Below are 24,573 nucleotides of genomic sequence, written 5' to 3'. Positions count from 1 at the left end.
CGATGATATGCACCGAGATAAAATTCGCGCTGCATTCTTACAGTAATTAATTCGATTGTGTGCAATTATAGTGGTGATATCAATTATGGTCGTGTTATTGACGCTGGGCTGAAGACTGACCTATTACCAACTCTTTGAGATTTATTTAATGGGTACAATTATGTTACTGTCAGTTTCATGAAATGAATTAATCTAGGCGACAAAAATGTGAGTTTTGGTGCCTAGAAGAGGACGTCAAGTACCAAGAAAAGGCACGACATAACAGTACTAACCGACAACATTAAGTAACCCTAGATAAATGTTGGCTCTAGTAGGATTTAAATTTTTTTCGTTCATAATTTCACTACTTTACTTAGAATCCGATTCCTTCGAATTTTGGGCTCGTTTTAAAATTATTTGAAAATTTGAAATGGAAATTTCATATTTTTGTCCATATTTTTTAGAATTTACAAAGAATTTTGAAAAAGCTTGGGGATGATGTTTTATGTAAGAATTTTCGGGGCGCTTGAGAGCTTATTTTTGTATGAATTTGAAGGAATTTTGAGACCGCTTAATCTTTTTTTAGGAATGTAAAAGAATCTTCGTCTCCTATTGTGTTCTGTTTTTGAAAGAATTTGAAAAAAATTGGGGCTTCTGGTATTTTGTTTTCGAAAGAATTTGAAAAGAACCTTCTTAGACTCTGGCGTTTCACTTATGCAAAAATTTGAAAAAATCTCCCGGACCCTTGAGCATTGTGTGTTTGAAAGAATTTTGGTGTTTTATTTTAGAAAGAATCTTTGTGGTCAGTTATTTTTAGTTTACGAGAGAATTTGGAAAATTCTCGGGGGTTTCTAGTGTTTCGTTTTCGAAAGTATTTGAAACAATCTTGTGGGTTCTTTGTGAAAAATCCTGAGTCCATGTGTTTTGTTTTGGAAAGAGTTGAAAGAAATTTAGGGGGCCTTGGTATTTTATTTTAGAAATAATCTTCGTGGTCCCTTATTTTTAGTTTTTGAAGGAATTTGAAAGAATCTTAGGACCCCCACTCTCTCTTTTTTGAGAATGTGAAAGAATCTGGGGGCTCCTTGTGTTCTGTAAAAAAAAAATATGGAAGAAAAAAAGAAGGTAGAACGTGTTTTCTTTAGAAAGAGTATTTTTGGTCCCTAGTTTTTAGTTTTTGAAAGAATTTCAAAAGATTTTAAAGAATTCTGGTGTTTTGTTTTTGAAACAATTTGTAAAAATTCTGAGGAGATCTTCGAAAAAGTTTGAAAGAATTTTGGTGTTTTATTTTAAAAAGAACCTTATTGGTTTTTGTTTTTAGTTTGTGAAAGAATTTGAAAAGATCTTGGGGCTTCTGGTAATTTAATTTTGAAAGAATCTGAAAAGATCTTAGGAGACTCTGCAGGTGTTTCATTTTTAATGAATATTTTTCAAGAAGTTTGAAATAATCTCAAGACCAAAAGATCTCCGGGACTTTGGCTGTTTTCTTTTCGAATTCGTTTCCAAGGAGTTTGAAAGAATCATAGGGGCCTCTATCAAGGATGTGAAAGAATCTTTGTAATTCTTTGGGAAAGAATTTGAAGAAATCTCGGAAAAGTTTGAAAAGAGCCTTGAGTCCCCGTGTTTTGTTTGGAAAGAGCTTGAAAGAGATTTAGGGGACTATGATAAATATCATATCATTTTCCCTTTTTTTTTTTTAAGAAATTGAAAAAATCCGAGAAGAATTTGAAAAGACCTTGGGGGCTTCTGGTGTTTGTTTTCGAAAGAATTTTAGGAAACTGGTGTTTCAATTTTGAAAAAAAAAAAGTAAAAACTCGTTGACCTTTGACGATTGTTTTTGAAGGAGTTTGAAAGAATGTTAAGAGTATCTAGTTTCTCTTTTTTTTTTTAAGAATTTGAAAGAATTTGAAGCAAATCCGGGAAGAATTTGAAAAGATTTTGGGCTTTTGCTGTTTTCTTTTTGAAAGATACTTGGAAAGCTCTGGTATTCTATTTTTGAAAAAAAATCATTGCAGACCCTTGAATTTTAAAAAATCTTAGGGATCTCTAGTAGAGGTGTGAAAAAATCTTTAAGGCTTTTTGTGGAAGATTTTGAAAAGATCCCGAAAGAATTTGAAAAGATTACGAAAGAATGTGAAATGATTCCGGAAGAATTTGAAAAGATCCTAAAAAGTCCCCGTGTTTTATTTTCCAAGGAGTTTGAACGAAATTTAAGGGCCTTGGTGTTTTATTTTAGAAAGAGTGTTCGTTATTCCTAGTCTTCTATTTTTGAAGGAATTTGGAAAGGTTTTGGGGACTTGTGGTGTTTTGTTTTCAAAAGAAATTGAATGAATCTTAGAAGACTCTGGTGTTTCATTTTTGAAAAAAATCATCGTAAACCCTTGATGATTGGTTCCGAAGGAGTTTGAAGGAATCATAGGGGCCTCTAGTAGGGACGTGAAAAAATCTTTAAGGCTCCTTGCGAAAGAATTTGACAAAATCTCGAAAGACTTTGAAAAGACCTTAAAGAGTCCCCGAGTTTTGTTTCTAAAGAGTTTGAAAGGAATTTAGAGGGCCTTGCTGTTTTATTTTAGGAAGAATTTTCGTGGTTCCGGGTTTTGTTTTTGAAAGAATTTGAAAATATCTTCGGGCTTCTGGTATTTTGTTCGTGAAAGAATCTTAGGAGATTCTGGTGTTTCATTTTTGAAAAAAAATAAAAATATCTTGATTGTATTTGAAGAAATTTTAAACAATCTTAGGAGCATCTAGTTACCTTTTTTTAAGGATTTGAAAAAATCCGGGAAGAATTTGAAAAGACCTTGGGGACTTCTGGTGTTTGTTTTCGAAAGAATTTGAAAGAATTTTAGGAAGCTCTGGTGTTTCAATTTTGAAAAAAAAAAAGTAAAAACTCGCAGACCTTTGACGGTTGTTTTTGAAGGAGTTTGAAAGAGTGTTAGGAGCATCTAGTTTTTCTTTTTTTTAAGAATTTAAAAGAATTTGAAACAATCCAGAAAGCTCTGGTGTTTTATTTTTGAAAAAAAAAAAATGTAGACCCTTGATTGGATTTGACAAAGTTTTAAACAATCTTAGAAACCTCTATTAAGTATGTGAAAGAATCTTTGAGGCTCTTTGTGAAAGAATTTGATAAAATCTCGGAAGAATTTGGAAAGATCTTAAATAGTCACGTGTTTTGTTTCGAAAGAGTTTGAAAGAGATTTAGGAACCGTTCTTGTTTTATTTTAGAAAGAATTTTCGTGGTTTCGTGTTGTTTTTGAAAGAATCTTAGGAGATTCTGGTGTTTCATTAAAAAAAATGGAAAAAAATCTGGCGAACCCTGATTGTTTTTCAAGAAGTTTGGAAGAACCTTAGGAGCATCTACTTTCCTTTTCTTTAAGAATTTGAAACAATTTGAAAAAATCGGGAAGAATTGGAAAAGTTCTTAGGTGCTCCTGGTGTTTGTTTTCAAAGAATTTGAAAAAAATTTGGGAGCCTTTAATTCATTTTTGAAAAAAAAGTTAAAAATTCCCGCGGACCTTTGACGATTGTTTTTGAAGGAGTGTGAAAATTTGAAACAGCCCGGGAAGAGTTTGAAAAGACCCATGGCTTCTGCTGTTTTCTTTTTGAAAGAATTTGAAAGATACTTAGAAAGCTCTGGTGTTTTATTTTTGAAAAAAAGTCATCTTAGACCTTGATGATTGGTTTTGGCAGAGTTTTAAAGAATGTTAGGGACCTTTAGAAGGGATGTGCAAGAATCTTTGAGGCTCATTGTGAAAGAATTTGAAAGACCTCGGAAGAGTCTGAAAAGATCCTAAAGAGTTTGAAAGCGATTTAGAGAGCCTTGCTGTTTTATTTTAGAAAGAATTTTCGTGATCCCTGTTTTGTTTTTGAAAGAATTTGAAAATATCTTCGGGCTTCTGGTAGTTTGTTTTTGAAAGAATCTTAGGAGATTCTGGTGTTTCATTTTTGAAAAAAAATTTAAAAATATCTTGATTGTTTTTGAAAAAATTTGAAAGAAGCTTAGGAGAATCTAGTTTCCTTTTTTTAAGAATTTGAAAAAAAACCGGGAAGAATTTGAAAAGACCTTGGGGGCTCCTGGTGTTTGTTTTGAAAAGAATTTGAAAGAATTTTAGGAAACTCTGGGGTTTCAATTTTGAAAAAAAAAGTAAAAACTTTCGCAGACCTTTGACGCCTGTTTTTGAACGAGTTTGAAACAGTGTTAGGAACATCTAGCTTTTCTTTTTTTTTAATAACTGGAAAGAATTTTAAACAATCCAGAAACAATTTGAAAAGATCCCGGGACTTTTACTTTTTGAAAGAATCGAAAAGAATCTTTTGGGTTCTTTGTGAAAGAATTTGATAAAATCTCGGAAGAATTTGAAAAGATCTTAAGAGTCCCGTGTTTTGTTTCGGAAGAGTTTGAAAGAGATTTAGGAGCCGTTCTTGCTTTATTTTAGAAAGAATTTTCGTGGTTTCGTGTTGTTTTTGAAAGAATCTTAAGAGATTCTGGTGTTTCATTAAAAAAAAAATTGAAAAAAATCTTGCGAACCCTTGATTGTTTTTGAAGAAGTTTGGAAGAACCTTGGGAGCATCTACTTTCCTTTTTTTTAAGAATTTGAAACAATTTGAAAAAATCGGGAAGAATTTGAAAAGTTCTTGGGTGCTCCTGGTGTCTGTTTTCAAAGAATTTGAAAAATGTTTAGGAAATTTCAATTCAATTAAAAAAAAAAGTAAAAACTCTCGCGGACCTTTGACGATTGTTTTTGAAGGAGTTTGAAAGAATTTGAAACAATCCGGGAAGAATTTGAAAAGACCCATGGCTTTCGCTGTTTTTGAAAGAATTTGAAAGATACTTAGAAAGCTCTGGTGTTTTATTTTTGAAAAAAAAGTCATCTTAGACCTTGATGATTGGTTTTGGCAGAGTTTTAAAGAATGTTAAGGACCTTTAGCACGGATGTGAAAGAATCTTTGAGGCTCATTGTGAAAGAATTTGAACAGATTCCGGAAAAATTTGAAGAAATCTTGTGTTTTGTTTTCCAAAAGTTTGAAAGAGATTTAGGAGGCTTTGGGTTTATTTTAGAAAGGTTCTTTTTGTTTTGAAAGAATTTCAAAATATCTTGGGGCTTGTGGTTATTTTTGAAAAAAAAAAAAATGTAAAAAATCTCGCGGATCCTTGATGACTGTTTTTGAAGAGTTTGAAGAAATCTTAGGAGCATCTAGCCTCTCTTATTTTATCAATTTGAAAGAATTTGAAAAAATCTGGGAACAATTTGAAAATACCGTGGGGGGGTTTGGGGTTTTTCTTTTTGAAAACGCTTTAAAAATGTTTTAGAGACTCTGGTGTTTCATTTTTCGAAAAAAATCGTGTCGACTGTTTTTGAAAAAGATTGAAAGAATCTTAGACGCCTTCATTAAGAATGTGAAAGAATCTTTGAGCTTGTGTTTTATTTTTAAGGGAACTTGAAAAAATCGGGGACAATTTGAAAGGATCCTCAGGAATCTTCGTGATTCATTGTGTTGTTTTTGAAGGAATTTGAAAAGGTCTAGGGACTTCTGATGTTTTGTTTTTGAAAGAATTTTAGGAGTTTCTAGTAAAAATATGAAAAAATGTTTGGGGCTCCTTGTCTTTTTTTTAAAGAATTTCAAAAGATCCTAAGGAGTCCTCGTATTTTTGTTTCGAAAGAGTTTGTTGTTTTATTTTAGAAAGAGTATTCGTAATTCCTAGTGTTCTATTTTTGAAGGAAAAGGTTTTGGGGACTTCTGGTGTTTTGTTTTCAAAAGAAATAGATTCTTAGAAGATTCTGGTGTTTCATTTTTGAAAAAAAAAAGAAATCGCGGACTCTTGATGGTTTCTGAAGGAGTTTAAAAGAATTTTAGGGATCCCTAGTCCCTCTTTTTTTTTAATAAATTTTGTTTTTTGAAGGAAATCCGGGAAGAGTTTGAAAAGATCCTGAAGAATCCTGGGTTTTTGTTATCGACAGAATTAATAACTGAACTGAATTTTTACCAATTTCACATTTGATACGTAGAGGAACAAAGATAAAAAAAAAATTAAATGAAGTATAAAAGGAAAACAGGCGTGGAAGTCACCAAAGGGAACAGTGCCGGCCCCTCGCGCATGCAAAGCACAATAAAATAAACGGCTACCAACTGCCAGCAATTATCGAAACCACACACTCAAGCTGCCGTTTTATCGCATACAAACGGTTCCTTGCACATTCGCTCCAGCACGGGCCTTTTAATGCCCCGACTTCTTGCACTTTACGTCTCACTTTATTGGACTTATTCAAATTATCCCAATTTAGCGAGCCATAAATCCGTGCCCGGAGGCACACTCTGGGCCACTAAGTCACACACTCGTCGGTACGCTCCGGCCCTGATTTATGCCCGTCGTAATTAAATTAGTTTATTGACGTGATTTAGAGACACAGTTTGGTAATCGGTTTGTACCTTTTCATCGGCGACTTATCCAATTTGGGCCCACGTTTTTCCTTGCACAGAAATTAAAACGTCCGAAGAAGATTAACGGGCTCGGGACGAATTTACGCGCTCATTTCAATATCAAGTAAAAATCGACTAGAGTGGAAGTGTAAGTCAATTATACAGAAAAATGTGCACGCTCGAACCAATGTAATTTCGGCACAATAAAGCTATTTTCAGGACACAATTGAATCATCGGGTACACCTTATCCATAATGGAAGACATAAAGTCCGCGCTGGTTACAATCAATATGCCCTCGCCCCGTAATGGAATACAAGCTCCGAATCAAAGTGCGTCATTTATATTACATATTTGTCGTGAAGTTTCAATTATGTTCCATCCAATAGGGTCGACGCAACTGTTTTTAACACGATATTGAGTTTCAAGTTTGTTAATTAACATCCAGCTTTGACGTCGTGAATGCACGAACTAAGGGTAGTGTCGGTAATAAGCCAAGTTCTTCTCAAAGGGACTCCTTCAAATTTTACGTAATAAGCTCCTGGTCCTGGAAACTATCTCAAGGACTTTCAAAAACCTCCGGCTAATTGAACGCTCCAATAATTTCGACCGCATGTGTATCGAGCACTCGAAACTTACGCAAAGTTAAATCAATTCGTTAGGGAAAAAAGGGAAATAGAATTTCAATAACACGGGAATTGGATATTGGACACAGGAGTGCATGTTTCAAAGTTAATTCAAAAGATATTTGTTTGACTTGATGTTATTCAGCCGGAGGAAAGTTAAGCAATTTTTATGGTAATTTTACGCGACGACAGAATCGAGAATGTGATCAAAATTATGAGTGGCTCGTAATACCCGGATTCATTTTTATGCCACGTTTGAGGGCATTGTGTTTTATTGAGGAAACTTTGGGACTCGGTTACGGAGAAAAATTTCTGCACTTTTACCCAATTTAAATAAGACGTTGGTAATATAATATTGGTAATGATTCAAACCATAACGCCCCACTATAACCCCGAACCCTAACCACAACCCCAACCACTTTTCCTCTCCTCCCATAATCACGCCTCGACATCTCTTTTTTCCTCCAAACTAATACATAAAGCGTCACACATGCACCCGCCTCCCATAATAAAATTAGCCCGACGTTAATATGTCAACTCTTACCACACATTTGGCAGCAGTTTGGCCATTCTCGGAACAATTAAAATATGATTTACATGTGTTTAAGCGCGAAACGGTTCATTTACTGTCATCGTGTAGTCCGGATTACTGAAAGTTCCGCGTTTTTCCGGCGCGATTTATAATTTGTCAAGACTCGACTCCTGAAAAATGATTCCCGGATTGATTTTTGACGGGCATTTGATCTTCAAAGGGTTCGACTTGGACATGAGCCAGGTCTGTGGGATGAAATAATGACGCGATCGAGGTGATGGCGTCATTAAGATGCAAATCGGAAAAATTAACCGCATGCCAAGTGTATAAATAGGTTCCGAATGAGGAATTCGAAATGGGATAATTATACGATTTTTGGGAAAATTTTGATTGCGGCGAGTTATTAGACGCCGGTTTAATTTTGTTGTAATTGAAAATAGTAATTCTGGGAGTTCATGGTGCGAGAGAAAGGAGATGGCACTTCTAATTTTAAAACATTACTGTGCAAATTACTTTGTTTAGAGTAAATGCAGCGTGTTATGGGGCTTTTAAGCTCATAGTTTAGTTGTAAGTGTGCAGTTTCGTCGGTTCTTTGGTAAATATAGACCACAATAGCTATGTTTACGGCTACGACTAGTCACATCGGTTTGTAACAAGGTGGAAGAACACAATTTTCATTAAAATAAAACAGTCTGGGTGTGTTCGAAATTAATCGAAAATTGTATCTATATTAAAAAATCGTATTCGTGTTTCTGCTGAAAGCAGCAATACGTGAAAGCTTTTAACAACTTTTTAATATTTTACGCAGGTACACCCCCGCCCGCATCCGCCGGGGCGAAAAGGCCGAAAACCGCAGATTTATCACCGGAATCCGGAGTGCGCGTAAACGGAAACTTATTCTACGCACCGTCGTATTTACAAGCGACTGGGCGTAAATGTGACATAAATTTCGGAGGACATAAATATGCAAATGATATTAATCGGTAATAATTACTCGGCCTATTCTTCACGGCTGACAGTTTAGAATGCAATTACAAAAATCCGTATTAGGCGATCCGTCCGTGCCAATTATGAAACACCTGAAATTGATTTATATTACACGTGTTGTTCGCGCCGGAGCGAAAATAACACGTTTCGTGTTACGATAGTTTGGCGTAATCGCAGACATATCTATACACGGCACAGTATGGGCTTTAGATGGGTTTTTATTTGTTTACACGTGATGTTCGATCTACGCATCTTCCATATGCGCTCAGAAATGCGGCTCTGCTGGCTGTGGGTTTCGCTTGATGGCTGATATTGATACCGATAAAGTCTTTGTGGAAGAAAAATTGACAGACAGCTTGTTACGCCCGGCGTTCGTGCGATTTGTAACCGAGGAACATAACGAGATATGGACATGAGCTACGTGGGTACGGAGCTGGAATTTCAGGACATTTAGGCTTTGGTTTTTGTGTCGAATAATTGTTTCAGCAAGAGTTTTTTATTCGCAGCAAACGTATTTTTGCGAATTAATGCTTTTAACGAAAATATGGGAACAGCGGATTTAGAATTAAGAGAATAATTGAAGTGTGAGATTGAAAGACTTCATATTTTTGTATCAAAAATGAGATTTTGTTTAAATACGTGTAACAAGAAAGTTCTCGGAAGCTTCCCGATTTTTTTTTATTTTTGAGTGGCGTACCTTTCCAGAAAATGACTCAGTCTTTCGATCATAAACGAATTCAGAGTTCTGAGTGAAAGTAACATAGTGCCATTAAGAAATTCAAACGAATCGATTGGTGCGAGCTTCAAAATTCCACGAGTTATAAGCACCTAAACTCAAAACACGTTTTTTGGGATCTGGAAAATCCGTGGTTCTGGGTAAAATTTGTTGCAGGAATGGATTCAGCGATGCTAAGTTGGCTAGAAAGCTGAACTTCAGGTCTATCAAAAGATTTTCACTTTTTCACGTCATTTGACAACATTCGGTTTCGTCAATTTTTCGTATTTCGATCATTTTAGATTATCTAATTTATAGAAGGAGATAGCTTATCGAAACTTGGTCTCTTTAATAAAATTTTTTTGGAAAATTTGAATGACCTATACTTCCGGAAAATGGCCCTGTTGGATATATTAGTCTCACGAAAACTACGTAATACGACTACAAGACTCCAAAGAATCAATTGGTGCAAACCTCAAGACGCTATCTCTTTCAGTTTCCAACTTACGACCATCTAAATTGGAAAACTATTTTTTCAGATCCGGAAAATTTGCGATTTCTGGTAAAATTTAAGAGGTGGCGAGAATAACTAATGGCAAAAAAGGATGCAATAGTGTCAAATTGGCTAAAAACCAGAATTTCAGGTCAATGGGATTCCTTTTTTTTTTAATTTAAAACTATCTTGAGGTTCTAGGTATTCCCGTTTGGAAAGAATTTGAAAGTGCTTTGGAGCCTCTAGTGTCTCTTCTTATAATAATTACTAGTAATACTACTAATGAGATACCCTCTAAGAAAAGAGAGGGCGGATGTGTGGGGCTAGTAAAACTGGTTTTTGGCAAATGAGACACCGTTTAAGTAAAGAGAGGGATGGTGGGTGGGGCTAATAGTTGCTAAGAAAAGACTGAGTTTGGCCAATGGAATATCTTATAAGAAAATAGAGGGTGGGTGGGCGGGGCTAGTAGCTGCTAAGATAAGACTGACGATTTTGGCTAATGACTTATTAACCAAAATCGCCCCACCCATCTTCTTAGAGGGTATCTCATTTTCCAAAAAAGAGTTTTATTTTAGCAGCTACTAGCCCCACCCACCCACCTTCTTGTTTTCTTAGAGGATATTCCATTGGTCAAAATCATTCTTATCTTAGCAAGTATTAACCTCGCCCACCCCCACCTCCGTCTCTTTTCTTAGAGGGTATCTCATTTGCCAAAAACCAGTTGTATCTTAGCAGCTACTAGCCCCACCCACTCGCCTTCTCTTTTATTACAGGATCTTATCTGCCAAAATCACTCTTATCTTAGCAGGTACTAGCCCCGCCCACCCACCCTCTCTTTTCTTAGAGGATATGTCATTGCCAAAATCACTCTAATCTTAACAGGTAGTAGCCCCGCCCACCCGCCCTCTCTTCTCTTAGAGGATATCTTATTTGCCAGAATGAGTCTTATCTTGGCAGCTACTAGCCCCGCCCACCCACCCTCCCTCTCTTTTCATAAGGGAACTTTTACAGACTGGCTAAAAACCAGAATTTCAGCTCGATCGGAAGACTTTTATTTTTTCATGTGGTAAAATTTTCGGATTTCGATAATTTCAGACTTTCAATTTATACAGGGATATAGCTTAACCAAAATTTGTCTTTACTAATTAATAAGACAATAAGAATAAGAATCCGGGCTCAGAAAAAATCTTAGAAGCCTCTAGAATTTTTTTGAATTTTTGAATTCTGGAAATGACTGTTCGATATATTAGTCTCTCAATCCTAAACGAAATCACAATTCAGACTGGAAATTACATAATACGACTCAAAAACTCCAAGGAATCAATTGGTGCAAACTCCAAGACTCTATTTCTTCCAGTTTTCGAGTTATGAGAACCTAAACTCAAAAAACATTTTTTAAAATCCGGAAAATCTGGGATTTCCGGTAAAATTTAAGATATGGCGAGTGCCTGATGGCAAAATTGGATGCAGTGGTGCCAGATTGACCAGAAACCAGAATTTCAGGTCGATCGGAAGACTTTAATTTTTTCACGTTTTTTTGGGGTAAAATTTTTGGATTTCGATAATTTCAGACTTTCAATTTATACAGGGATACAGCTTATCCAAACTTTGTTTCTTTACTAAATCAGGCCCTTGGAACAAGAATTCGGGTTCAGAAAAAGTGTCAAAAGCCTCCTGAATTTTTTTAAATTTTTGAGTTGCCTACCCTTCCAGAAAATGACTGTTCGATATATTAGTCTCTCAATCCTAAATGAAATCACAGTTCTGCCCGAAAATTACACAGTACGATTAAAAAACTCCAAGGAATCGATTGCTGCAATCTTCGAAAAGCTACATCTTTTAGTTTCTAAGTTATGAGCATCTGTATTCAAAAAACGTTTTTTTTTTTAGATCTGGAAAATCCGTGATTACTGTTTGATTTTAAGAAATTGTGACCAACTAATGGCCGAAATAGATTCAGTCGTGCGAAAATGACCAGATACCAAAATTTCAAGATGATCGGAAGACTTTCATTTTACAAGTTATTTTGCGACATCGTCAAATTTTCGAATTTCGATAATTTTAGACTTTCAATGTCTTCAGGGACATAGCTGATCGAAACTTTGTCTCTTTACTAATCCGGACCCCTAGAACAGGAATCCGGGCTCAGAAAAAGTGTAGAAAGCCTCCCGAATTTTTTTGAATTTTTGAGTTGCCTACCCTTAGTACCGATATATTAGTCTCTCAATCCTAAACGAAATCACAGTTCTGCCTGAAATTTACACAATCCAATTAAAAAACTCCATGGAATCAACTGGTGCAAACTCCAAGACGCTATCTCTTTTAATTTCCGAGTTATAAGATCTCAAACTCAAAAAACGTTTTTTCAGATCCGGAAAATCTGCGATTTCTGTTAAAATTTAAAACATGACGACTGCCTAATGGCAAAATTGGACGCAGTAGTGCCAGAGTGGCTAGAAACCAGAATTTCAGGTCGATCGGAAGACTTTAATTTTTTCACGTTTTTTTGGGGACATGCTTTGTGTGGTCAAATTTTCGGATTTCAATAATTTCAGACTTTCAATGTATTCAGGGACTTAGCTTATCGAAAGTTTGTCTCTTTACTAACTCGGACCCCTGGAACAAGAATGCGGGCCCAGAAAAAGTATAGAAAGCCTCCTGAATTTTTTTGAATTTTTGAGTTGCCCACGCTTGCGGAAAATGACTCTGTTGGATATATTAGTCTCTCAAATCTAAAGGAAATCAAACTTCTGCCTGAAATTTACACAATAGAACCGAAAAACTCCAGGGAATCAATTGGTGCAAATTCCAAGACGCTATCTCTTCCAGTTTCCGAGTTATGAGATCCTGATCTCAAAAAACGTTTTTTCAGATCCGGAAAATCTGCGGATTTCGATAATTTCAGACTTTCAATTTATACATGGACATAGGTTATCGAAACTTTGTCCCTTTACTAATTCAGATCCCTGGAACAAGAATCCGGGATCAGAAAAAGTATCGGAAGCCTCCTGAATTTTTTTGAATTTTTGAGTTGCCTACCCTTTTGGAAAATGACTCTGTTGGATATACGTATTAGTCTCTCAAGCCTAAAGGAAATCAAACTTCTGCCTGAAAATTACACGATCTGACTAAAAAACTCCAAGGAATTAATTAGTGGAAACCCCAAGACGCTATCTCTATCAGTTTCTGAGTTATGTGAACCTAAACTAAAAAAAAGTTTTTTCAGATTCGGAAAATCTGCGATTATTGGTACAATTTAAGATATAGCGAGTGCCTTATGGCAAAAATGGATGCAGTAGTGCCAGATTGGCTAGAAACCAGAATTTCAGGTCGATCGGAAGACTTTTATTTTTCATGTTATTTTAGGGACATGCTTTGTGTGGTAAAATTTTCGGATTTCGATGATTTCAGACTTTCAATTTATACATGGACATAGGTTATCGAAACTTTGTTTCTTTATTAATTCAGATCCCTGGAACAAGAATCCGGGATCAGAAAAAGTATCGGAAGCCTCCTGAATTGTTTTGAATTTTTGAGTTGCCTACCCTTTCGGAAAATGACTCTGTTGGATATATTAGTCTCTCAAGCCTAAAGGAACTCAAACTTCTGCCTGAAAATTACACAATCTGACTAAAAAACTCCAAGGAATCAATTGGTGCAAACCCCAAGACGCTATCTCTATCAGTTTCTGAGTTATGTGAACCTAAACTAAAAAAAAGTTTTTTCAGATTCGGAAAATCTGCGATTATTGGTAAAATTTAAGATATAGCGAGTGCCTTATGGCAAAAATGAATGCAGTAGTGCCAGATTGGCTAGAAAACAGAATTTCAGGTTGATCGGAAGACTTTTATTTTTTCATGTTATTTTGTGGTCAAATTTTCGGATATCAATAATTTCAGACTTTCAATGTATTGAGTGACATAGCTTATCGAAACTTTGCCTCTTTACTAATTCAGACCCCTGGAACAAGAATCCGGGCCCAGAAAAAGTATAGAAAGCCTCCTGAATTTTTTTGAATTTTCGAGTTTCCTACTCTTTCGGAAAATGACTGTTGGATATATTAGTCTCTCAAGCCTAAAGGAAATCAAACTTCTGCCTGAAAATTACACAATCTGACTAAAAAACTCCAAGAAATTAATTGGTGCGAACCCGAAGACGCTATCTCTATCAGTTTCTGAGTTATGTGAACCTAAACTCAAAAAAAGTTTTTTCAGATCCGGAAAATCTGCGATTATTGGTAAAATTTAAGATATAGCGAGTGCCTTATGGCAGAAATGAATACAGTAGTGCCAGATTGGCTAGAAACCAGAATTTCAGGTCGATCGGAAGACTTTTATTTTTTCATGTTATTTTGTGTGGTCAAATTTTCGGATTTCGATAATTTCAGACTTTCAATTTATACATAGACATAGCTTATCGAAACTTTGTCTCTTTACTAATTCGGAGCCCTGGAACAAGAATCCGGGCTCAAAAAAAAAGTGTAGACAGCCTCCTGAATTTTTTTTAATTTTTGATTTGCCTACCCTTCCGGAAAATGACTCTGTTGGATATATTAGTCTCTCAAATCTAAAGGAAATCAAACTTCTGCCTGAAAATTACACAATCCGACTAAAAAACTCCAAGAAATCAATTGGTGCAAACCCCAAGACGCAATCTCTATCAGTTTCCGAGTTATGAGATCCTAAACTCAAAAAACGTTTTTTCAGATCTGGGAAATCTGCGATTTCCGGTAAAATTTAAGATATAGCGAGTGCCTTATGGCAGAAATGAATACAGTAGTGCCAGATTGGCTAGAAACCAGAATTTCAGGTCGATCGGAAGACTTTAATTTTATCACGTGTTTTTGGGGACATGCTTTGTGTGGTCAAATTTTCGGATTCCGATAATTTCAAACTTTCAGTGTATTCAGGGACATAGCTTATCGAAACTTTGTCTCTTTACTAACTCGGACCCCTGGAACAAGAATCCGGGCTCAGAAAAAGTATCGGAAGCCTCCTGAATTTTTTTGAATTTTTGAGTTGCCCACCCTTTCGGAAAATGACTCTGTTCGATATATTAGTCTCTCAATGCTAAACGAAATCACAGTTCTGCCAGAAGATGACACAACACGACTAAAAAACTCCCAGAAATCAAATGATGAAAACCCCAAGACGCTACCTCTTTCAGTTTCCGAATTATGAGAACCTAAACTCAAAAAACGTTTATTCAAATCCGGAAAGTCTGCAATTTCTGGTAAAATTTAAGATATGGCGAGCGCCTCATGGCAAAATTGGATGCAGTGGTGCCAGATTGGCTAGAAACCAGAATTTCAGGTCGATCGGAAGACCTTAATTTTTTCAGGTTTTTAAGGGGACATATTTTGTGTGGTCAAATTTTCGAATTTCGATGATTTCACACTTTCAATTTATACATGGACAAAGCTTATCGAAACTTTGTATCTTTACTAATTCAGACCCCTGGAACAAGAATCCGGGCTCAGAAAAAGTGTCGGAAACCTCCTGAATTTTTTTGAATTTTTGAGTTGCCCACCCTTCTGGAAAATGACTCTGTTCGATGTATTAGTCTCTCAATCCTAAACGAAATCACAGTTCTGTCTAAAAATTACACAATACGACTAAAAAAACTCCAAGGAATCACTTGGTGCAAACCCCAAGACGCTATCTCTTTCAGTTTCAGAATTATGAGAACCTAAACTCAAAAAACGTTTTTTCAGATCCGGAAAATCTGCGTTTATTGGTAAAATTTAAGATATGGCTAGTGCCTTACGGCAAAAATAAATTTAGTGGTGCCAGATAGGCTAGAAACCAGAATTTCAGCTCGATCGGAAGATTTTAATTTTTTCACGTTTTTTTGGAGATATGCTTTGTGTGGTCAAATTTTCGAATTTAAATAATTTTAGACTTTCAATGTATTCAGGGACATGGCATATCGAAACTTTGTCTCTTTACTAATTCGGACCCCTGGAACAAGAATCCGGGCTCAGAAAAAGTGTAGAAAGCCTCCTGAATTTTTTTGAATTTTTGAGTTGCCCAACCTTCCGGAAAATGACTCTGTTCTATATATTAGTCTCTCAAACCTAAACGAAATCTCAGTTCTGCTTGAAAATTACACAATACGACTAAAAAACTCCAAGGAATTTATTGGTGCAAACTCCAAGACGCTCTCTCTATCAGTTTCTGCGTTATGAGAACCTAAAATTAAAAAACATTTTTTAAAATCCGGAAAATCTGGGATTTCTGGTAAAATTTAAGATATGGCGAGTGCCTGATGCAAAATTGGATGCAGTCGTGCCAGATTGACCAGAAACCAGTATTTCAGTTCGATCGGAAGTCTTTAATTTTTTCACGTTTTTTTGGGGACATGCTTGTGCGACCAAATTTTCGGATTTCAATAATTTCAGATTTTCAATGCATTCAAGGACAAAACTTATCGAAACTTTGTCTCTTTACTAATTCGGACCCCTGGAACAAGAATCCGGGCCCAGAAAAAGTGTAGGAAATCTCCTGAATTTTTTTTAATTTTTGAGTTGCCTACCCTTCCGGAAGATGATTCTGTTCTATGTATTAGTCTCTCAATCCTAAACGAAATCACAGTTCTGCTTGAAGATTACACAATACAAAAAAACTCCAAGGAATGAATTGGTGCAAACTCCAAGACGCTATCTCTTTCAGTTTTCGAATTATGAGAACCTAAACTCAAAAAACGTTTTTTCAGATCCGGAAAACCTGCGATTTCTGGTAAAATTTACAATATGACGAGTGCCTCATGGCATAATTGGATGCAGTGGTGCTAGATAGGCTAGAAACCAGAATTTCAGGTCGATCGGAAGACTTTAATTTTTTCACGTTTTTTTGTGGAAATATTTTGTGATTTCGATAATTTCCGACTGTCAATGTATTCAGGGACATAGCTTATCGAAACTTTGTCTCTTTACTAATTCGGACCCCTGGAACAAGAATCCGGGCTCAGAAAAAGTGTAGAAAGCCTCCTGAATTTTTTTCGGAAAATGACTCTGTTCGATATATTAGTCTCTCAATCCTAAACAAAATCATAGTTCTGTCAGAAAATTACACAATCCGATTAAAAAACTCCAAGGAATCGATTGCTGCAGACTTCGAAAAGCTACATCTTTTAGTTTCTCAAGTTATGAGTATCTATACTCAAAAAACGCTTTTTTCATTTTTCAAGTTATTCTGCGACATCGTCAAATTTCAGGATTTCGATAATTTTAGACTGTCTAATTTATACAAGCACATAGCTTATCCAAACTTGGTTTCTTTACTAATTCGAACTCCTGGAATAAGAATGCGGGTTCAGGAAAAGTGTCGAAAGTCTCTTGAATTTTTTTTAATTTTTACGTTGCCTATATCCTTCTAGAAAATTACTCTGTTCGATATATCAGTTTTTCGATTTTAAACGAAATCAGAGTTCAGCCTCAAAATTACGCTATACGACTAAAAAACTCCAAGGAATCGATTGGTGCAAAGCTCAATTCCTGACTTCTAAGCACCTAAATTCAAAAAATGTAAATTTTAAGACCAATGGTGCCAAATTAGCCACAAATCAGAGTTTCAAGTCGACCTAAAGCAAAAAACCGCGTTTGGTCGTTCACCTCCTCCAATTAATCAAAATCCGCACTAGAGAGCCGGATACGTCCGCCACCGGGCCGGGCTGTTAACTGTCCGCCCGAATCCTCCAAGAATAATCCCCCCAAGTGCATCTCAATTCCCGCATTAACATGTATCCTGGCCGATATGAAACCGCGTCCATATTTTTAGCCGCTAATATCAACCATGTGCGACGCGGTTAATTTAAAGCCCGATTAGCGTGCAGACGCCTGTTCTCCCTCTCCGTCTCTCGCCCGATTTTATCCTCCTCTGGAGACCTCAGTCGTTATTTTGTATCCAATCTGTTTTGATTGACCTCCCCCGGTTATTACGGTTTGTCACAGTGTCTGCCACTGACAGCGGCGATAATTAGTTTTGCAAATATTTTTATGCATTTTAAAATCCGTCTGGCTTCAAGAGCGGAGCGCCGCGACGCTTTCGCCTCAGCTTCCCAATTTTACGCTAATTATAACTAAGCCAAACACAAACAAACAAATTAATACCGACGCACGCCTGCACGTGACTGACGATCGCAAAATCGGACTACGAATCCGACGAAACGGCTTCTGGCCACCGAAATAGAGGGTTTTAATTGACGGCAGAGCGGTGCCAAAGTGTGTTTGCACCGGGCACAAGGTCGACAGGCGTTTAATTTCATTTTTTTTCTATTTCGTATTTGGTTTTTTGGTGACACGATTGTAAAGCTTCGACTTGGAGCGGCTGCAAGTATTTTGATGGCCACGAGAGCAAACACTCGAGATGTCGAAATTACAGTGTATACATTTGCGAGCAAATACGGAAAGAACTTGGACGCAATTTAACGAAAGTTGCCAAAGAAAATATACTCCTCGGATAAAATAAAATTTTATTGAGTCGTATAAAGCAGTCGACAAGGCTTTTACATAATATCTCACCTTAACGATTATGGCTGCAGTATTCTTAAAGTTAATATCGCTTTAATGGCAAAACAAAATCAATTCGATAGTTGATATTAAAAAGTTTTAAGTCAACAACGCCGACATTTTAATGCGTACTTTCGTGCGACAAGAAGAGTTTATGTCCCGTCTCGAAATCGACTTCAATATGTCTTAATGCTGGTGCCTGGGGCAATGATATTAAATATTTTATAAATGGAATTTTAATGCGCCATACGGGCGATGTATACGCCGTATTCCTTGAGTTTCATTACGAATTTTATTGCGGCTTTGTGAAAAGAAAACCGTTTTTATATCGGAAGGTTTTCACCGGTTACACGATAATCTTGATCAATTAGGTACTCGCAGGAATTATCGGATTGGACCGTTAAGAACACCTCGTTAAAAATAGTTGCGCGATGATGTAGGATGGGCATTATATTTTTAATAAGAATTCGGAGAGGAACTGGTAATTATATAAATATTCGTCGAAAAAAAGAGAGGCGACCGAATTAAGTACAGTTAAGTATTTGTCCAGCCATAGACTCGACCCATCCGTCCCTGGGTAACATTTTAACAGATAAAAAAATAAATTCGTAATAATGGACCCGTCCGGACGCTTTTACGTCCACTGCGACCTACCAAAACAAAAGATCGTATCGTCTCGTTTTGAATCTTTCATTCCCATCACGAGCCTTTCCATTAACACAAGGACTTAACGTCCAAATAATAGATGATTCTTAAAATATTAATATCCTTGAAGGTGAAAGCATTAAGCCGTCTTCAATTAAATCCAATTACGGGTAGAAATGTCAGGGTTTTAATATTATAAAATGCAAATGCGATAGTCGCCCTCGAATATAAAGCATCTTCGAGATCGGTATTTAGCAAAGAAGCGACGCCTATGTGCAAACTCGGCAGCCTATTTCCACATAAAACTAAATAAAAAATGACAAGGATGCCACTTTTACTGCACATAAAACGTTATAGCTTCACACTTTTTTCAAATTCTCTTCGTTCCAGTAATTTACGACGAAGAAGATGTTTGCTTTGACCGCGTCCGCGTAATTGCTATTCGTCTATAAAATTACCATCTATAAATTAACTTCAGATAAGTGATTATTAAGAGAGGACTATAAATCGGCGCTGGGCCGCTTAAAATGACAAGTAAATTTAATTATAGAGCCAATAAGCACGCTTAATCGTATCGGGTCGACCGCAATACCTGGAGGTGTAGGGGAAGTCGGGGCAAAGCCAATACCAGTTCATGCCATTTTTATACGTTTGAGATTTATGATGAATGGGTGTTTTCAGCATGATGGCGCAACAGCTCATACAGTCCAAACAAGTTTGAACTTTCTAAGAGAATTTTGTGACGACCGTTTAATTAGCGCCCACACAGATTTTAAAAGAATCGCAGGAGGACCGAGTCTTCTTTTTCTTAAGAACGTGAAAGAATCTTGGGATTTCGTGTATTCTGTTTTCGAAAGAATTTTAATTTTTTATTAAAAAAAAAAATGCCCTTGTTTTTAGTTTTTGAAAAAAATTGAAAATATCTTGAGGGCTTCTGGTGTTTTGTCTTCAAAAGAATTTGAATGAATTTGAATTCTAGTTTCCTTTTTTTTTTAATACAAGATAATTTGGAAGGTTCTTTGCATTTTGTTTCTGAAAGAATTTGGAAAAATCTGGGAAGAATTTGAAAAGACCCTCTGGTCTGCTGTTTTGTTTGTCGCCGAATTTGAAAGAATCTTGGTGTTTTATTTTAGAAACAATCTTTCTGACCCACGGTTTTTAGTTTTTGGAAAAATTTGAAGCAATCTTGGAGGCTTCAGGTGTTTTGTTTTTGAAAGAATTTGAAAGAATCTTAGTAATCACTGGTGTCTCATTTTTGAAAAAATTTGAAAAAAATCTCGCGGACCCTTGATGCTTGTTTTTAAAGGAGTTTGAAAGAATTTTCAGGTTTCCTTGTATTTTTTTATTGAAAGAATTGGAAAAATTAAGGACGAATTTGAAAAGATCCTGGAGAAGTCTGGTGTTTTGTTTGCGAAAGAATTTAAAAGCATCTTGTGGCTTTATTTTAAAAAGAATCTGTGGTCTTTTTTTTGAGTTTGTTAAAGAATTTGAAAAAATCTTAGGAGACCCTAGCGTTTCATTTTTGGAAAAATTGAAAAAAAAATCTCGCAAACCCTTGATTAATTTTAGAGGAATTTAAAGAATCGAAGTCTATTTTTTTAAGAATGTGAAAAAATCTCCCGGTTTGCTTGTATTTACTTATTGAAAAAAATTGAAAAAATCTTAGAAGAATTTGAAAAGATCCTGAGAAGGGGTAGCGTTTGGTTTTTGAAGCAGTTTGAAAAGACCTTGGTGTTTTATTTTAGAAACAATCTTTCTGATCCCTCGTTTTTAGTTTTTGGAAAAATGTGGAGTAATCTTGGAGGCTTCAGGTGTTTTGTTTTTGAAAGAATTTGAAAGAATCTACGAAACACTGGTGTCTCATTTTTGCAAAAATTTGAAAAAAATCTCGCGGACCCATGATGATGGTGTTGAAGGAGTTTGAAAGAATGGTAGAAGCACCTAGTCTCCATTTCTTTAAGAATTTGAAAGAATTTTCAGGTTTCCTTGTATTTTTTAATCGAAAGAATTGGAAAAATCAAGGACGAATTTGAAAAGATCCTGGAGAAGTCTGGTGTTTTGTTTAAGAAAGAATTTAAAAGAATCTTGTGGCTTTATTTTAAAAATAATCTTTGTGGTCGCTTGTTTTTAGTTTGTTAAAGAATTTGAAAAAATCTTAGGAGACCCTAATGTGTCATTTTTGGAAAAATTGGAAAAAAAAATCTCGCAGACCTTCGATTAATTTTAGAGGAGTTTAAAGAATCGTAGTATCTTTTTTAAGAATGTGAAAAAATTTCCCGGTTTGCTTGTATTTTCTTATTGAAATAATTTGAAAAAATCTGAGAAGAATTCGAAAAAATCCTGAGAAGGCCTGGCGTTTGGTTTTCGAAGCAGTTTGAAAAGATCTTGGTGTTTTATTTTAGAAACAATTTTTATTATCTCCTGTTAGTTTTTGGAAATATTTGAAGTAATCTTGGAGGTGTTTTGTTTTTGAAAGAAGCACTTCGTCTGCATTTTTTTAAGAATATAAAAGAATTTTCAGGTTTCCTTGTATTTTTTTATTGAAATAATTTGAAAAAATCCGGGACGAATTTGAAAACGTCCTGGGGAAGACTGGCGTTTTGTTTGTGAAAGAATTTGAAAGAATCTTGGTGCTTTATATTAGAAAGAATCTTTGTGGTGACTTGTTTTTAGTTTTTTAATGGATTTGAAAAAAATCTTAGGAGACTCTAAAAAAAAATATTTGACGCCCCCGAGAAGGTTTCACATAAAAAAAAATACAGTTGGGACCCCCGACAAAGTTTCACATTATAAAAAAGACAGTTGGGACCCCCGAGAAGGTTTCACATAATAAAAAAAAACATTTGGCGCTCCTGAAAAGGTTTTACATTTTTAAAAAAGGTATTTGGGGCCCCCGAGAAGGTTTTACATTCTTAAAAAAATACATTTGGGGCCCTCGAGAAGGTTTTACATTAAAAAAAAGACATTTGACGGCCCCGAGAAGGTTTTACATTTTACAAAAGACAGTTGGGACCCCCGAGAAGGTTTCACATAATAAAAAAAAACATTTGGCGCTCCTGAAAAGGTTTTACATTTTTAAAAAAGGTATTTGGGGCCCCCGAGAAGGTTTTACATTCTTAAAAAAATACATTTGGGGCCCTCGAGAAGGTTTTACATTTAAAAAAAGACAGTTGGAACTCCCGAGAAGGTTTTACATTTTAACAAAAAGACAGTTGGGACCCCCGAGAATGTTTCACATAAAAAAAATACAGTTGGGACCCCCGACAAAGTTTCACATTATAAAAAAGACAGTTGGGACCCCCGAGAAGGTTTCACATAATAAAAAAAAACATTTGGCGCTCCTGAAAAGGTTTTACATTTTTAAAAAAGATATTTGGGGCCCCCGAGAAGGTTTTACATTCTTAAAAATATACATTTGGGGCCCTCGAGAAGGTTTTACATTAAAAAAAAGACATTTGACGGCCCCGAGAAGGTTTTACATTTAAAAAAAGACAGTTGGGACTCCCGAGAAGGTTTTACATTTTAACAAAAAGACAGTTGGGACCCCCGAGAATGTTTCACATAAAAAAAATACAGTTGGGACCCCCGACAAAGTTTCACATTATAAAAAAGACAGTTGGGACTCCCGAGAAGGTTTTACATTTTAACAAAAAGACAGTTGGGACCCCCGAGAATGTTTCACATAAAAAAAATACAGTTGGGACCCCCGACAAAGTTTCACATTATAAAAAAGACAGTTGGGACCCCCGAGAAGGTTTCATATAATAAAAAAAACATTTGGCGCTCCTGAAAAGGTTTTACATTTTTAAAAAAGATATTTGGGGTCCCCGGGAAGGTTTTACATTCTTAAAAAAATACCTTTGGGGCCCTCGAGAAGGTTTTACATTATAAAAAAGACATTTGACGGCCCAGAGAAGGTTTAATATTTAAAAAAAGACAGTTGGGACCCCCAGAAAGTTTCACATAATAAAAAAAAAACATTACCGCTCCTGAAAAGGTTTTACATTTTTAAAAAAGATATTTGGGGCCCCAGAGAAGGTTTTACATTCTTAAAAAAATACATTTGGGGCCCTCGAGAAGGTTTTACATTTTAAAAAAAGACAGTTGGGACCTCCCAGAAGGTTTCACACTCTTAAAAAAACATTTGACGTCCCCGAGAAGGTTTTGCATAATAAAAAAAATCATTTGGCGTTCCTAAAAAGGTTTTACATTTTTAAAAAAGATATTTGGGGCCCCCGAGAAGGTTTTACATTCTTAAAAAAATACATTTGAGGCCCTCGAGAAGGTTTTACATTTTAAAAAAAGACATTTGGGACCTCCGAGAAAGTTTCACAATAAAAAAAGGAGATTTGGCGCCTCTGAGAAGGTTTTACATTTTTAAATTACATTTTAAATAAAGAGGGGCGTATTCTCACCTTTTCGAAAAAGTGGGGTAATTTCATCAATAAAAAATTTGTTATGACGTCATAAACATAGATAATAATAATACACAATGCGAAAGAAAAAGAAAAAAAAACAAAAGGCCAAGTTTGGAAGCGAACCCGCGGATGCCTTACGCTAATGGTAAACTGTTAATATACCGTGAATTATGTTTTTATAAAAATTTAGACGGTCAGAGAAAAATTCAAAGCGAATTCGTCCATCACCCTTATAGGACTATATATCTGTGTCGGCACAATAACACGTTGATAAACGAAGAAAGATAAGCCGCTCTGTAGTCTAGTGGTCAGGGCACCCGCCTGGCAAGCGGGAAACGTGTGGTTCGATTCCCACCGGAGCAGCTACATTATTCTTCGCTTACCTTCAAGTTAAATCAAATAAACATAGAATTCATGATATTCCTAATGTACACACAAAATTTGACAACAATGGGTCCAGCAGTTTCGGAGATTACATGTCTGATAAAAATGAATGCAGACAGACAGACAGATAGACAGACGGAAACGAGAGACTACTTTTTTCGTACTCTAGGGGCCATGAAACGTCGAGAAAATATAAAAGTGGTGATTCGTCCCATCGAGTCGTTTACTATACTTGCTTATTAGCTTACGCTCGGGAAGTAAAAAAAAAACGTTAATCTTTCGTAATCATCAAATTATTTTCATGTATGTATTTTGTTTTTAAAAGACTTTGAAAAGACTCTGAGGAGGCATGGTGTTTTGTTTTCGAAAGAATTTGAAAGAATCTTCGAAGATTATGGTGTCTCATTTTTGAAAAAAATAAAAAAAAATCTCGAGGACTCTTGATTATTGTTTTTGAAGGAGTTTCAAAGAATCTTAAGAAAGAGTATGTTGTTTTATAAAATTTAAATAACATTTACTACATTAATTTACTGTTGTCTGTGAATAGACCACAGTGATAAATGTCAAAAAATGACAAACATAAAAGCAAAAATTGCCAGTTTTTAGTAAGATTTCGGTCCCGAATTTCCCGTTTCGTTCCACATTGCCGTGTTTGTATTTTCATCGAGCGAAATAACGCAAAACGCAACGAATTCCACAACTTCGGTAATTCCAGGGAGCATTTAAAGTGCAAAATGCCCGTCTGCGGCAAATCGGTGAAATATTAGCGCGGCTCTCATCTGCAGGCATCCATTGAAACTGGAAACTGCGGGGAAGAAAGGGCATTTTAGTGGAATGCGATACCCGTTTACGTTTACTGACTTTATAGAAAGA

General features: G+C 35.8%; 1 protein-coding gene and 1 non-coding gene across 3 annotated transcripts in view; both read left to right on the top strand.

Moving 5' to 3' along the window:
- Sli (slit) overlaps positions 1-24,573 on the top strand; it is a 435,804-nt gene that overhangs the window by 46,125 nt on the left and 365,106 nt on the right. The window lies entirely within an intron of this gene.
- On the top strand, positions 23,607-23,679 carry Trnaa-ggc (transfer RNA alanine (anticodon GGC)). Its single transcript has one exon. It is a non-coding gene; the product is annotated as a tRNA-Ala (tRNA).

The sequence above is a fragment of the Zophobas morio genome, unplaced genomic scaffold (assembly GCF_036711695.1).
Source record: "Zophobas morio isolate AGI-343-1 ecotype UQ-CSIRO unplaced genomic scaffold, CSIRO_AGI_Zmor_V1 ptg000054l, whole genome shotgun sequence".
NCBI classification, from domain to species: domain Eukaryota; kingdom Metazoa; phylum Arthropoda; class Insecta; order Coleoptera; family Tenebrionidae; genus Zophobas; species Zophobas morio.
Note: the sequence above shows the minus strand (reverse complement) of the source record. Positions and strands in the feature narration are given on the sequence as shown.